Source organism: Peromyscus eremicus, chromosome 14, assembly GCF_949786415.1.
Source record: "Peromyscus eremicus chromosome 14, PerEre_H2_v1, whole genome shotgun sequence".
In the NCBI taxonomy this organism is placed as follows: domain Eukaryota; kingdom Metazoa; phylum Chordata; class Mammalia; order Rodentia; family Cricetidae; genus Peromyscus; species Peromyscus eremicus.
The window spans coordinates 66,692,105-66,709,240 of record NC_081430.1 but is presented as its reverse complement, the minus strand read 5'-3'; the positions used below and the strand labels follow the sequence as shown (position 1 = coordinate 66,709,240).

Genomic DNA, 17,136 nt, shown 5'->3' with positions numbered 1-17,136 from the left:
ACAAAAGCAGAGACTCCTTTCCAAAGTAACATATCCTTATATCCAAATTTTGAAGTCAAGGTACCTTTAAAATATACATTTTGGCATAACTCAACAGCTTTTACAATCAAATGTTTTTCTGCAGTTAAAAATCCCAAAGACAACACAATCCAGATTCTCTGTGTAATATCCATTTTTACGTGGCTTGTTTTTTATACTACCTTTACTGTCTCTTTAATGACTTTATTTTTTAAAACTATGTATTTGTTTCTATAACTCTACATATCACCTTTTTTGTCTCTTTCAAGCCTACGTATCTTTTACAAACATTGTAAACTATTACATCTGAATCTGTCTTATTGTGAATCTCTTGCCTTAAACTGCAGCAGCTGTGGCTGCTGGCTCCACCCACCTCAGCTTCCCAACATGGCTACGTTTACCGCCAGCTCTGGGAGCTATCGTGGGTCTATGCTTTTATCCAAGCAGCATGTAGCTCAAAAACCTCTTTTTTTGTTTTGTACCTGCAAAGGCTAAATCCACCACGCAGCTTAATGTGCCACTTGCAGAGGCCTGATTCCCGCCATACTGCAGGTTGAGCACGCACGCCAGGAACCCACCAGTAGCTGAAACCAGCAGCTGCCACTCATTTGAGAGAGACAATTAGGAAGCTGTTTTTAGCTCCGTTTTAGAATCTTTTTTCTCAGTTTTTAGGTGGAAACTCTTGCCACCACGTTGGACGCCATTTCACTCTGTTTCTTAGGATAGACGATTTGTCCCTTTTCTTCAGTTGTCTCATTTGTCCAGTGTTCTTCAGATTCCTTAACCTTCATTCTCCTAAAAGACAAAAACAAAAACCTTTCCCCAAGGTTTTTTGGGGATGTTCCTTTTTTGGCAAGTTATTATCTGATTAAATGAAAAGACATATGTTACTGGTGTAAGTTAGTTTAAATTGGATGTTTATGATAGTTGATGAACTATCACCTCCTCTAATTAAGAGATCTCTCTTGTTCAAATCGAACCTTTATCAATTTTGATGGTACCCACACTGTAGCTTTAAGCTTAGGTCAAGGTATAAGCTGTGTGATACATCGAGCAATGGCAGAGGGCACCATTCACAGATCTGTGGTCCTTTTGGCATGAACAAGAGAAAATTATTAAGCCACTTTGAATAGGGAATACCTAGAGGTTAAAAACAGAACAGAGTTAATAGAGTCATAGTTTTTTTTTATATATACCAGAACATATTTATGTAAAATAGCCTCAAAAATATGTATTAAACCCAGAGCTTTCCTGTGATAGAGTTTATGGTTCTAGCATAATCAGAAATATTAATAGTTAAAAGAGGAATCATGCTTATTAAAGAAAAAGGACAGAATCAAGGATTCTCACAACTTAATATGTATAGTGTTGTAGATACTGCTAAACGTATGAAGAATGAACATAATAAACAGTGTAGGGCAGGGCGGTGGTGGTGCACACCTTTAATTGCAGCACTCAGGAGGCAGAGGCAGGTGGATCTTTGTGAGTTCGAGGCCAGCCTAGTCTACAGAGCAAAATCCAGGAAAGGTGCAAGGCTACACAGAGAAACCCTGTCTCGAAAAACAGGAAAAAAAAGTATACTCAAGAAAGGAAAACATATTAAAAGTCTAACTATAAAATAAATCAGGTTCTGGAACCAAATGATAAAGATTTTAAGATAGTAGTTACAATTATCATTGATTAAATAAAACAATTTTTTTTCCAATCAATGAATATTTCAGCAGAGAAATGCTAAATTATAGTAAGAGATAAAATACTACAATAAAACAAAATAGAAATTGAAAAGTTAAAAATACAATATTGAAAATTAAAAAGAATGCACCATAAGGACTTGAGAGACAAGCTCACAAGAGAATTTAACTTGAAGATAAATTAATACAAACAAATTCACAATGTAATAAGCAAGATAGACTTTCTAATTGATTAATTTTATTGTTTGACAATTTCATAAACATATATAATATATTCTGATGACACTGTCCCCTATTTTCTAGCATCTCCTTCCCATCTTTATCAAACAAAAAGAACGCGACCCCAGTAACCTTTTAATTCATACCAAATAGACAAATGTAAGTATAATTGAAATAGACAAAGAAGTGGGAGAGAATTTCAAAAAATAATTGAGAATAAAATGTGCAGATATTTTTGTCAATTTGATTTAAGGGGGAAAAAAAGCTCAAAATTTTGAGATCATAAATGACCAACAGTCATGTACGCCTAAATCTACAGAACCCAAAGACATAACAAGGCAGATCAGCTACTGAAATCTGAAGATGATGCATATTTTTTAAAGCAAGAGAGTTATTTACTAGTAGAAATCAATTCTTTCAAAGCCAGGGAAGAAAAAAAAGTGGAATGAGATATTTTAAGTGTTTAAAGTTTAAAAACAAATCAACACAGACTTCTATATAGAGCTAAAATATCATTCAAGAAGAAAAGCTAGGTAAAGACATTTTCAAATAAAAGATGGAGAATTTTGGTCTGTCAATGATACCTGAGTTACAAGAGATCACTAGTGGCGCAAAATGAGGAAAATACTACCTAGAACCTAAGGAAAGAATCAAAAGCATCAGAAATAGACAGATAAATGCAGATTAATGAAAGAGAATTCATTTTATTCTTAATTTTTCTCTGGAAGTATTTTTTTTTCAGAGCTGAGGACCAAACCCAGGGCCTTGTGCTTGCTAGGCAAGTGCTCTACCACTGAGCTAATCCCCAATCCCTCTCTGAAAGTTTTATAAACCCTAGATTACTACTTAAACAAACAAAAAATCATAGCTGTAATAAAGAGTAGGAAATGTTCCCATGTGTTTGTGGGATTTTATGTTTATATAAAAGAGTATGGCAGGCGGTGGCAGTGTTTAATCCCAGCACTCGGGAAGCAGAGCGAGGCAGATCTCTGTCAGTTTGAGGCCAGCCTGGTCTACAGAGTGAGATCCAGAACAGGCATCAAAACTACAGAGAGACCCTGTCTTGGAAAACCAAAAAAAAAAAAAAGTATATAATTAACTAGAAGTGTACTCTATTATAATTACTAATGTAACTAAATAAAAAGTCAAAACATAAAAAGAAACATGGAAATGGAAATACAGCTAATAAGCTAACACCAAATAGTAAAACTCTAAAAAGTATTTGAAATTTAAACAAAATGCAGGAAAAGTGCAAAACAAAATATATAGACAAGTAGGAACCAAGAAATCAAATAATGTGTTTGTTGCATATGTGCACAGTGCTTGTATGGTGGTGCTAATGCATAGTGCCTGTGTGATGGTATGTGGGTGCCAGAGGTCAACATTCAATGTCTTTCTCTAAAGCTCCACATCTTGGGGTTTTTCTGTTGCTTTTTGTTTTTTTTGTTTTGTTTTAGGGTTTTTCACTGAACCTGGAGCTTGTCATTTCAGCTAGACAGGGTGGCCAGTGAGTCCACTGGCTCTGTCTGTCTCCACTTGCCATGCTTCTCCCTGTGCCAGGGATGCAGCTATGCACTGACATACCTAGGCTTGATGTGTGTGCTGGAGATCTGAGCTACCTCCTTAGTCCTGGACATACAATGATATAAATAACTGCATTAAATATATTAAAATGATGAAATAAACATTACAAATAACCAGCAGAAATTATCAGAAAGAATAAACAGGGAAAAAGACTCAATTATATGTTTTGTGAAGAATACACACTTAAATATAAATTTAACTATGTTAAAAGTGAATGGAAGAGAAACAATGATTATGTTATCAATAGATAAAACATAATTAAAAACCAAATTATTACTAGAGACAGACATAGATAAGCGATAAAAGATTAGCTCACCAGGTAGATGGCAGCTGCTTCCTCTTGACCCATCCTTTGCAATGATTTCTGCCTTTTAGAATTAAAATCCTGTATAGTGCCCTCCCAGTCAGTGTGGACTGGCCATCTTGATGGACTTCTAATAGAGCAGGGCAAAGTTATGGGATTTTCTTTCATGGGTAGGTTGCTGATTTCTATCTTATAACCACTTCTCTGCTCTTCTCTGTTTGCATGACTTCTAAAAGTATGCTTTTATGATGTAAGGTCCACAAGAACAGGAATTGAGGGTGGGTTCAAACCAAAGAATTAGCGTCATTAATCCAACAATGAATGAAGGGTTGTTCTTGGTAACAATCACTTGATCAGCACACGGGAACCTATTTCGGTTGCAATGCTCATCATTCTATTAGATACACTGATTCCAAAGGAAGAATCATGTATGCTGCTCCTGTTTTCCTGATATTCATATTCCTGGATAACAAATATTGTTTAACAAACCTCTCCCTTCTGCCATAGTAGTTTATAGAATAGCAAACAAATAAAGTATAAGTCATGAACACTCACAGGGGAACCTCAATAGCCAGATGTCTAATGTAAACATTCCTAATAACAGAACTTCAAGCATGTGAGGGAAAAGTTACAGAATTAAAAACAGAAATGTAGGTCAGAGATGGTGATGCATGCCTTTAATCCCAGCATTTAGAAGGCAGAGGCAGGTGGATCTCTGTAAGTTCAAGGCTAACCTGGTCTACAAAGTGAGTTCCAGGACAGCCAGGGCTGTTACACAGAGAAACCCTGTCTCAAAACAAACAAACAAAAAACAGAGATGTAAAACTGTATAGTTGTGGTGATATATTGTGTACCCTAATAAACTTACAAGGATCAGAGGACAGAACCAGCCACTAGATTAGGCATAGAGGCCAGACAGTGGTGGCCTATCACTCTGGAGCCAGAGATCCATCTGGATCCCTGTGAGTTCAAGGCTATACTGGAAGCAGAGCCAAGCAGTGGTGGCATACACCTTTAATTCCAGTACTGGGAGGCATACAAGCCTTTAATCCTAGGAAGTGACAGCAGGGTGGAGAAAAGTATATAAAGTGTGAGAAAACAGGAATTAAAGTAGTTCAGCTGAGATCCTTTCAGGTGAAGACTCAGAGGCTCTCAGTCTGAGGAAACAGGATTAGCTGAGGAGTTGGGAAGGTGAGGTCAGCTGTGGTTTGCTCTGCTTCTCTGATCTTTCAGCTTCCTCCCCAATATCTGGCCCTGGGTTTTTTATTAATAAGACCATTTAAAATTCAAACAATATCTGGCACCCAACGTGGGGAAAATTACCAAGAAAAGGAATAGTCTGACCCAATGTGATCTTTGAAGTCTCCAAAAAGCTGATGGAACCCCACAACAATGATTCTATCAGGACTATGATAACACCACCAAGCTAACAAATACCACCCAAAGATTGGCTTTAGACTATGAACTAATCAGGACAATTTCAAGGTGGCTAGATGATCCAGACTCACAGACTACATGAGCAAGGACTTGAGATGAGCCCTGCATTTTCCCATTATGCAGAGACTTGACAACAAATGATACAATTACCTCTCCCAGGACTTGACAATTAACCCAAAAATTTTCTTTTCAGATGCCTTCACCCCTAGACAGCAGGAAGTAATTTTAAGAATATAACATCCACATTCCCAAGAGGTGAATGGGTGGTTTTTGGTTGTTCAATGGGTTATGGATAATTGTTATTATTTAGGATGATTGGTTACAAGTTATTATTAATGGGCAGAAAAAAGACTAAGCAAAGGAGATTAGATTTAAGGTTCTTGTTTGAAAAAAAAGAAAAAGAAAAAAGAGGATATGGATATGATATAAAAGGTAGGTTATTGAATCTACTTTTAAAAATATAAATATGATAAGATAAAAGTAGATTATTGAATCTACTCTGAAAAGAAAAAAGGGATTATATGGATATGATAAGATAAAAAGGTAGATTATTAGATCTATTTTTAAAAAGCAACTACTAGCTTTAAATATTTACATTGGATTGGATTTTTGTATATTATATACAAATTATGTATATTGATACAAATTTGAGATTGATTTTGTTAGAATATACTGCACATATATTTCTACTCTTGTTCAAGGTATTGTACCTGTGCAACTCATTTGACAATGTAATGCAAATTGCTAGTCTTTGAAAGTTATTATTACTAACTAATTAGGATATAAGAAATGCAAATTAATAGTCATTACAATCAAACTTGTAGTCATATTAGGTATGTTTTCAAGGTCAAACAGAAATATATTTTAGATAGACAAGTCATCTTCAACATTTTAGATATCTACAGAATATGGCATTTAAGATGTTTTAGTAACATAGTTTCTTTTTTATGAGAATGAGACATGTTTGCTCCTGGCAGCACAAATTAACTTCAGAGAAGATGATGGGCATCAAAGAAACTCCATATGGAGTTTACTTTCTTTGTGGCAAAAGTTAGTCACTGTGCTGTGGGATGGTCTGTATGTCAAGTGTGTTGCTGATTGGTCAGTAAATAAATCACTGATTGGCCATTGGCTAGGCAGGAAGTATAGGCGAGACAAGGAGAAGAATTCTGGGAAGTGGAAGACTGAGAGAGAGACACTGCCAGCCGCCACCATGACAAGTCGCATGGGAAGATCCCGGTAAGCCACGAGCCATGTGGCAAGGTATAGATTAATGGAAATGGATTAATTTAAGATATAAGAACAGTTAGCAAGAAGCCTGCCACGGCCATACAGTTTGTAACTAATATAAGTCTCTGTGTTTACTTGGTCGGGTCTGAGTGGCTGTGGGACTGGCGGGTGAGAGAGATTTGCCCTGACCGTGGACCAGGCAGGAAAACTCTAGCTACATCACTGGGCAAGAAAGTGCCCTCGCATTGACTGCTGTCAGTATGCTGTTCAAAATGGACAAGCAGGACACAAAAGAAAGGACTGCCAAGCCTTGCCAAGACAAGGTAGGACAGCTCTTTAGAAAATCCTGCTTCAAAGATGAGTCTGTCAGATATGCTAGGCCTGTAGGCCTAAGATGGGTGCCCCAACATTGCAAAGATATCTTGGGTGACTGTCCAGGCAGTTGGCTGTTTCTGTCATTTCTCAAATTTTTTGGAAGTTGTTTGTTTGCACTTCCTGCTTACTTAGGTAATATTATTTACTTCTTGGGTTTCTGAGGGAGTTGAAGTTAGAAAGTTATAGTTGTCCTTGTTAACAAATTCAGAAAAGAAACTCACTAAAGAAGTATAAAGTGTATAAGTTTGAAAGACATCAAAAGATAGTTTTCATTTGGTAATACAAGTTAAAACAGAAAGTGAATTAGGTATAACATTTTGGACTCACCAAATAGGATAAATAATGGAGTATTTTCTCTGAATTTGTCAAATGTTAGTGGACTAGACATTGTTAATGTAATTCTTGACTGTATACATTATACACTTATTGTTTATAATTTTTCTTATATTAGCTATAACCTTCTGTTATTATTTTAGACAAAAAAGGGAGAATGTGGTGATATATTGTGTACCCTAATAAACTTATCTGAGGATCAGAGGACAGAACCAGCCACTAGATTAGACATAGAGGCCAGACAGTGGTGGCACACACCCTTAATCCTATCACTCAGGAGCTGGAGATCTGTCTGGATCTTTGTGAGTACAAGGCCACAATGGAAACAGAGCCAAGCAGTGGTGGCACACACATTTAATCCTAGTACTGGGAAGCATACATGCCTTTAATCTCAGGAACTGATGACAGGGTGGAGAAAGGTATATAAAGTGTGAGGAAACAGGAATTAAAGCAGTTCAGCTGAGATCCTTTCAGGTGAGGACTCAGAGGCTCTCAGTCTGAGGAAACAGGATTAGCTGAGGAGTTGACAAGGTGAGGTCAGCTGTGGTTTGCTCTGCTTCTCTGATCTTTCAGCTTTCACCCCAATATCTGGCCCCCATTTTTTTTATTAATAATAAGACCATTTAAGATTTGAACAACATATAGTTGCATTTGGTGATTTTGAAAGTCAATAGATGAGCAAATGGGAAAAATAATCAAAGACATAGGAGACCTGAACACACTATCAAGCAAATGTTAGTAGTCTGTTTAACCAGCACATTTCTGCATTTTCTATCTTAATGAGAATCAAACATTTGTCTATAGAGACTCATTGAAATGCTGAGATTTGCACAAATATTGTGGCCAGAAAAAGATAGTTTTCACACCCTTTTAAGATTTCCGATACTCCTATGATCAAATTTGTGTTTAAATATGTAACAATTATTTCTATTATGTACTTTTGATAACTGAGCAATCATTTACATACCCATTTAAAAGTAAGAGAAAATGATGAGAATAAGCTATTAAGTTACATTAACCAAAGTGAAAAGTCCCAGTGGCTTATGGGACTCTCATCTTTCTTTTCTGGCCAAGAGTTGAATGGATTTTCTCCTCCATGTTCTCCCTTCCCTTCTCTGCTGCCTCATCACAAGCCTCAAAACATCAAGGTCTAGGGATCAGTACTTCAAATTCCTAAAATTCTGAGCAAAACATCCTTTTCTCTTTTTAAGTTGTTTACTCAGCTATTTGTTACAGTGGCAGCAAGCATTGGCATTCTGGGTTTTTCCAATCTGCTTTTCCATATGTTTGTGCACAAGGTATTTACAAGCATTTGCTCAGCAAGTTTGCAAGTTCATGCCATCTTAAAATTAAATAGTAAGTGAAAGGAGGACTGACAGAGTAAGATATGCATGTCAGTCTCTGGATACATGGGTGACCCCTGGCCAGATACTTTGTTGGAGCTATAACTAAATAGACAACTGTCTCTTGAAACAAAAATTCTCAATATAACTGTAAATCATGTGTTGAGTAGTAAGTAAATGAATAGAAACTATTAAACATCTTCTTATGAACAACTGATCTCCATGTGTAAAAAGCTTCCACTATTTAAGTAATACAAAGCTGGGACCAATGGGGGTGCCTTTTGAATCCAAACTATAGCAATTACAATTACATTTTTCCTAGACATTATTCATTAGGCCTTTATTCATTTTGAATCTAATTACAACAAATCAACATAATTTTTTTCCTTGTTTATTTTACTGAGTCATTTAAAGACATAAAGAAAAAGAAGGATTATAACAAAAAATGAAGCATTTATGACAGTTTTCTTTTTCATACTTTAGTAGCTAAATAAGAAGGAAAACAATTTCTCACAAATTTTCACAGTGTAACAAACAGGTAGTTTTTATATCTTAAAAATAATAACAAATGGAGTTAAAATGCTTTAAAATTCTAGACTAGATAGTAAAATGAACACTACGATCAATTATTACTCCCAGTGCACCAGAAATATTTATTCTAAGATGCCAATTAGCATCATTAGGAAGAAATGAAATAGTGATTCTTACAAATACTTTGAGGATAAATGGGCATATTTTAAAATATATTTAGCAATAATATTACCTAAACTATCATTATTTGAGTTAATAATCCAACTTTTGAGTTTTCTCTCTGGTTGATGATATAAAATTTTTCCATACAGGAATATTCATTACATTATTATTCTTAGGAGAAGATTAAAATGGGATAATGGTGAAATAAGAGCAATGAAGCTGTCAGATACATCATTGACAGCCATTAAAATCATATTTTCAAAGGCTTTTATATCTGTGGATACTTTAAAATCAAATAAATAAACCAAAACATCATAATTTTTTTTGAAAAACATATATAAAGAACTCTGCAATGAACTATACATTAATTTTACCAGTACTTTAGGTAATGCTTTGGCGTTTTTTCATCTTTATACTTTGTATGTATTTCAATTTGTAAGTAATAATGCTTTTATGAATCTCTAATTAGAAAAAACCATATGATAAAAACAGTAACCTATAAAGCACAGTAGACTGGTGTAGTTAGAAGGTTTCTCTGGTCCCACCCAGCCTGAGGTCCCACAGCCACTTAAAAAATAATTACTCAGAGGCTTTTATTAATTATTGGTTACATGGCATATAGCAAGCTTCTTGTTAGCTAGCTCTTATAACTTAAATTAACCTATTTCTATTAATCTATGTTTTGCCACATGTTCTGTGGCTTACTACTTGCCTGCATGCTGTTCCTTGCATGGCAGGCTGATGTCCCTCTCCTTCTCCTTTCTTCTTCCTGTCTATCTGCTTCTATTTCCTGTCTGCCTCTAAGCTTCCTTGCCATAGGCCAATAGAGCTTTATTTATCAACCAATCAGAGAAACACATATTCACAGCATACAGAAAGACATCCCACAGCAGACTGGGATAATTTGATGTTGGTGGGGAAATTCCTATGAATCTCAATAGCTCCAAAGAGCTGTTAAAATTTAATTCAAAATATATTAATGATGCCTAGGAATTAAAATAATTTTATGTAAAATATTCATATCTCAGAAAATAGGAAAACTAATCATAAGTTTGGAAAATGATTTTAATGAGAAAATTTTAAGTATTTGAGCAATATAAATTGCTTTTCCCTTTAAGACTAATAAGAAAATGCAGTAATATGCAGTGTCTATTCCTCCAACTACAGGCTTTAGACTCCAGCTGTATTAGCTCATATTCATGAGATGAATTTATGAAGTTTTACAAATTTCAAAGAAAGCCCTTTCTGCCCAGCCAACATACAAATTGCAGTGGTTGGGGAACAGATCTCTTCTCACTGAGCTCCTCTAAATTCAATTACCCGGGTCTCACCTCAACTCTGAAGAAGACAACCTGCTGAGGCCTCCCTTCCCTCCCTGCCCCCACATCCAGGGATCTTGCTGATATTTCTCTCCTAATCTCCTTCCCCCAACTCATTACTTTATCCCAGCCCCCAACTCTAGCAGGCACTCCCTGGGAACCCACAAGCTACTCCTGCCAGGGAAGAAAGTAGGCTAACTGCAGACCTTCATCTATCCCACCATCTACCAAGTTCAATTCCCCAGACTCAACCACAGCTCTATAGCAGACCTTCTGTTGTGGCTTCTCCTTGCTTTCTGCTCCCATTACAGAAGACTAAATAGATCATGGTGAAACACCCTGATTTGCTCCCTCCTGTGGATTACCTCAGCCCCCCTCCCCAGTCCACTCCCATTCCTAAGTGTCAGATCTCAATACCCAGAAACACATTTTGCCAAGAACTGCTAAGGCCACAGTTAGCAGGATCCCAGAATTTCATGTCAGGCAAACCATAGTCACCACACTCTTTTATGAACCAGAAAGGACAATAGAATCCAAGGAACAAAGCACACATCTAATAACCACAATACCAGATATCAGCACCTAGATTTATTTACAATCTTTCTAATCACAGATGCCTAAATATCAGTATAAAAACACAACCAATTACAGCCAGGAAAATATGTTTCCACTAAAGCATAGGAACCCTACCACAGCAGGCCCTTGGTATGCCAACATAGCTAAAACACAAGAAAATTACCTCAAAATAGCCTTTATTAATATTTATTTTGACTCTCTAAAATTTTCTTAAGGTATTAATTTTACATCAAAATTTATAAGATTAATATATATGTGTATATATATATATATACATTAAACTTTTGTCATGATAATAATGTTCATATAGAGTACTAACTAATTCTAGAAAAAAAGGCTTTATCTAGCTTCCTATACATGATTTCAGGTTTGAGTCTCTATCAGTTTTCTGCAGTGAACTATGACCATGCCTAACAGCAACTTTGAAGTCTCCAAAAAGATGATGGGACCCCACAACAATGACTCCATCAGGACAATGATAATGTCACCAAGCTGACAAACACCACCCAAAGTTTGGCATTGGACTACAAACAGCTCAGGACAATATTGAGATGGCTAGCTGAGATGATACAGCCTCATAGACTACTCCAATAAGGACTTGACCATAATCCTAAATTTTCTTTGTGTCTCCATAAGACTACCAGCAACCCAATCAGTTAGGAAGTATCCTAGAAAACTATGCTCGCATTCCCAAAAAATGGATTATGGATGTTTGTCTTCGCTTAGAGGTTAGTTAAAAATTGTTATTGGTCATAGTCAATCTCTTTCTAAAAGAAGAAAGAGGGATATAATATAGAAATGTATTATATAGAAATAATAGGATAAAAGGGTAGATTATTGAATCTACTCTGAAAAAAAGAGATACAGAAATAATAGGATAAAAGGATTATTCAATCTGCTCTGAAAAGTAAAAGGAAAGGATATAGATATGGTAAGATAAAAGGTAGATTATTGAATATACTTTTAAAAAGCAACTACTAGTTTTAAACACTTTACATTGGATTGGATTATTGAATATTGTATATAAATTTTGTGTATTGATACAAATTTGAGATTGATTTTGTTAGAATATACTGCACATATATTTCTACTCTTTTTTTTTTTTTTGGTTTTTTGAGACAGGGTTTCTCTGTGTAGCTTTGTGCCTTTTCCTGGATCTTGCTCTGTAGACCAGGCTGGCCTCAAACTCACAAAGACCCACCTGTCTCTGCCTCCCGAGTGCTGGGATTAAAGGCGTGTGCCATGACCGCCCGGCTTATATTTCTACTCTTGTTCAAGGTATTGTACCTATGCAACTCATTTAACAATGTAATGCAAGTTGCTAGTTCTTGAAAATTATTATTACTAACTAATTAGGATATAAAGAAATATAAGTTAGTAGTTAGTCACCTATTACAATCAAACTTGTAGTCATATTAGGTATGTTTTCAAGGTCAAGCAGAAATATATTTTAGATAGACAGGTCATCTTCAAACACTTCAGAGCAGAATATGGCATTTAAGATGTTTTAGTAACATAGTTTCTTTTTTTTATTTTTATGGCAAGGAGACATGTTTGCTCTTGGCAGCACCAATCTGCTTTAGAGATTATGGCCATTGTAGAAATTCCTTATGGAGTTTACTTTTTTTGTGGCAAAAGTTAGTCACTGGGCAAGAAAGTGCCCTTGCTTTGACTGCTGTCAGTATGCTGTCCAAAATGGACAAGCAGGACACAAAAGAAAGGACTGTCAAGCCTTGTCAAGACAAGGTAGGAAGGCCCTTCAGAAAATCCTGCTTCACAGATGAGTCTATCAGATATGCTAAGCTTATAGGTTGAAGATGGATGCCCCAACGTTACAGAGGAACCTTGGGTGACTGTCCAGGAAGCCAGCTGTTTCTGTTGTTTCTTATATTTTTTTGGAAGTCGCTTATTTGCACTTCTTGCTTACTTAGGTAATATTAGTTCCTTCTTGTGTCTCTGAGGGAGTTGAAAATTAGTTATAGTTGTCCTTGTTAACAAATTCAGAAAAGAAACTCACTAAAGAGGTGTAAAGTGTGTAAGTTTAAAAGACATCAAGATAGGCTCTCTGCTCCTCCCTGTTCCAGATACAGCCGCATCTTTCTGTGCAGTGCCAGCCTCGTTCCTGACCACGATGGAGAAGGTCGGAGTGAAAGGATTTGGCCGAATTGGACGCCTGGTTGCCAGGGCTGCTTTCCAGACTGGCAAAGTTGATACTGTTGCCATCAATGATTCTTTCATTGACCTCAACTACATGGTCTACATGTTCTAGTATGACTCTACCCGTGGCAAGTTCAATGGCACAGTCAAGGCTGAGAACGGGAAGCTGGTCATCAACGGGAAGGCCATCACCATCTTCCAGGAGCGAGATCCTGCCAACATCAAGTGGGGTGAGGCTGGTGCCGAGTATATTGTGGAGTCTACTGGTGTCTTTACCACCATGGAGAAGGCTGGGGCTCACATGAAGGGTGGGGCCAAAAGGGTCATCATCTCAGCCCCCTCTGCTGAGTATGCTGCTACTCTTCCATGTTTGTGATGGGTGTCAACCATGAGAAGTATGACAATTCACTCAAGATTATCAGCAATGCTTCCTGCACCATCAACTGCTTAGCCCCCCTGGCCAAGGTCATCCATGACAACTTTGGCATTGTGGAAGGACTCATGACCACAGTCCATGCCATCACTGCCACCCAGAAGACCGTGGATGGCCCCTCTGGGAAGCTGTGACGTGATGGCCGTGGGACTGCCCAGAACATCATTCCTGCATCCACCTGTGCCGCCAAGGCTGTGGGCAAGGTCATCCCAGAGCTGAACGGGAAGCTCACGGGCATGGCCTTCTTTGTTCCTACCCTCAATGTGTCCGTCGTGGATCTGACATGCCACCTCCAGAAACCTGCCAAGTATGATGACATCAAGAAGGTGGTGAAGCAGGCGTCGGAGGGCCCACTAAAGGGCATCCTAGGCTACACTGAGGACCAGGTTGTCTCCTGCGACTTCAACAGTGACCCCCACTCTTCCATCTTCGATGCTGGGGCTGGCATTGCTCTCAATGACAACTTTGTGAAGCTCATTTCCTGGTATGAAATGAATTTGGCTAAAGCAAGAGGGTGGTGGACCTCATGGCCTACATGGCCTCCAAGGAGTAAAAAGCCCGCCCTGGACCACCCACCCCAGCAAGGACAGCAAAAGAGACCCTCGGCTGCTGAGAAGTTCCTGTCCCATCTTAGTCCCCGATACTGAGCATCTCCCTCACAGTTTCCATCCCAGACCCCCAGAACAACAGGAGGGGCTTAGGGAGCCCTACTCTCTTGAACACCATCAATAAAGTTCACTGCATCCATAAAAAGAAAAAAAAACATCAAGATAGCTTTCGGTTGGTAATACAAGTTAGGATAGAAAGTGAATTAGGTACAACACTTTAGACTCATCAAAACAGGATAAATAATGGAGTGTTTTCTCTGAATCTGTCAAATGTTAGTGTACTAGACATTGTTAATGTAATTCTTACCTGTATATATTGTATATGCTTATTGTACTTACTGTATATAGTTTTTCCTATACTAATTATAACCTGCTTTTTTATTGTAGACAAAAAAGGGGAAATGTGGTGATATATTGTGTACCCTAATAAAATTTTCCTGAAGATCAGAGAACAGAATAAGCCACAAGATTAAACATAGATGCCAGAGAGTATTGGCACACACCTTTAATCCTAGCACTCAGGAGGCAGAGATCTGTCTGGATCTCTGTGAGTTCAAAACCACCAAGGACTACATGAGATTGACTCAGTCTAGCAGAGAAAACAGAGCCAGGCAGTGGTGGCACACACCTTTAATCCCAGTACTGGGAAGCACACACACCTTTAATCTCAGGAAGTGATGATTGGGTGGAGAAAGGTATATAAGGCATGAAGAGACCGAAACTAAAGGCTTTTGAGCAGAAGCATCCCTTTCAGCTAGAGGCCTTTTGGCTAAAGCCTTTTTAGCTAAGGAAGCTCATTTGGCTAGAGGCCTATGGGCTGACGCTTTTTCAGGCTGAAGAGTCCTAGAGCTAAGATATAGCAGTAGCTTGTTCCTTTGTCTCTCTGATCTTTCATCATTTACTCCAATAGGGTTTTTATTATAAGACCACTTAGTAATTTGTGTTACAGCTTTCCTCAGTTCTTAGCAGCAGTAAGTTTCAGCTGTAGAGGGCAGAAATGTCAGGAAGTGGCACTATCTAGTCTTACAGACCTCCTGGAAGCCCTTGGTGTTATTATTGTTAGCTCCTGCTGGTGAGTGCTATAGCTCTCAGAGTGGGTTTGAGAACCTTAACTCTGAAGACTTGTCAGCTCTATGGAACTTTTCTGGAAGCCAGGACCTGCAATTCTCTTTTATTTTATCACATTTCAGTCTTACTTCTCTGTTCATATTCTCTCTCTCTCTCTCTCTCTCTCTCTCTCTCTCTCTCTCTCTTCTTCCCTCCCTCCCTTACTCTCTCTGTTTCTGTCTCTCTCCTCTTTTGCTATCTACCTTCTTTCTGCCCTGGCTATTTTTGAGTTGTTGAGATGCTTCTTCAGCTACCTGAGCCACCCACAACTTGGTGACTGGAACTACCTGGGATGCCTACCTCTACTGGGTCTTTTTGGAATACCCAATGGGCCCACTCCAAATACAGGGCATGTAAAATGACCTTTTGGTTACTAGAACACTCAGGAGCCACTGAGAATACCACCAGGACTGATGCCAAGACGATTGCCTCTTCAGCTACCAAGGAGTTGGCTGCCTTGTTACTTCACAGTTTGACCTAAGGATTCTTAAACTGTCACTGCTCATGCAGTTCAGTTACTCTTTCCTCTGCCACCAATCAGTCTCTGCCACCTCAGCCATTTAATTGTCTTAGTATGGTGATATTTTATTTGTGCTTTGATAAATAAAGCTTGTCTGGAGATCAGGGGGAAAAGGCCAGCCATTTTAATTAAACAAAGTCAGGCAGCACATGCCCTTAATCCGATCACTTAGCAGGCAGGGTCTCTGTGTGTTCAAGACCACACTAGGGAACAGAGCCAACAGTGGTGACACATGCCTTTAATCCCAGTACCAACCATAGAGACCTGGAGTTCTGTACAGACAGAAAGTGACAAGGAAGTGAGGTAGCTGGGCTAAGAGCCAATGAGAGGGCAGAACAGCAAGGTAATAAAGGCGTGGGTAGACAAGAAGTAGCTTACATTTGGAAGCTGCAGAGTTGGTGAGGTAAGGTTGGTGGCTTTTCCTATTTCCCTGATCTCTAAGGCTTTCACTCCTATATTGGGCTCCAGGTTTTTTATTTAATAAGGCAATTTAGAAATTCGTCTCCATTTTAGCATCTGAACCTAAAAGTAGCCCAAAAAAAGACCACTAGAAAGAAGCATTTGATTGAGTATAATGCTGCAACAGCAGTGACAGTATCACAGAAGAATGTCTCACAGTCAGCTGAGTGAGCCAGAAAGGCCTAGTTATATAACTTGAAAATAGAGTTTTGGACCAATAACTGTTTTGCCTCTTAGCAAGAATAACAGTCATTGAAGCTTGTGTTCTGGACCAATCTAAGCTTTGCTTCTTACCTGTGCCAGTTACACCAATGACTCTAGTTTTCTAGGGCAAGTTTTCTCTTCTAGCAATGGTAGAAATGGTTGTTCAGTTGTCCAGAGTTCATCAAAGGCTGTGGGAGCAAAATGTCTAATACAAACTGTTTCAGATAGCCATGGCTAAAGCTGTACCTCCATGAGCTAGGGCAGTCAGCTACTATTATTGCACAGTAATATCAAGATATCTGTGAAGTATTCAAGATAATAGGAATTGGTATAAGAGTAGTCCACTTGGTAGTTTTCCTGTGGAGTAGCCTGGGCAACAAGGGAGAGTCCAATAGCTTTAATAAGGGAGTAAGAGTGTGCTATCATCTGTCATTTTCACTTATTTATAGGAAAATGAACATCAGAAGGAATGCTTACAAGTATAAATAATTTATACTCAACATCAATTGGTTTTAACTTATTTTTA

General features: G+C 38.0%; 1 pseudogene; it reads left to right on the top strand.

Moving 5' to 3' along the window:
• Positions 1–13,253: 13,253 nt before the first annotated feature.
• Positions 13,254–14,265, top strand: LOC131924032 (glyceraldehyde-3-phosphate dehydrogenase-like; annotated as a pseudogene).
• The last annotated feature ends 2,871 nt before the right edge of the window (positions 14,266–17,136 follow it).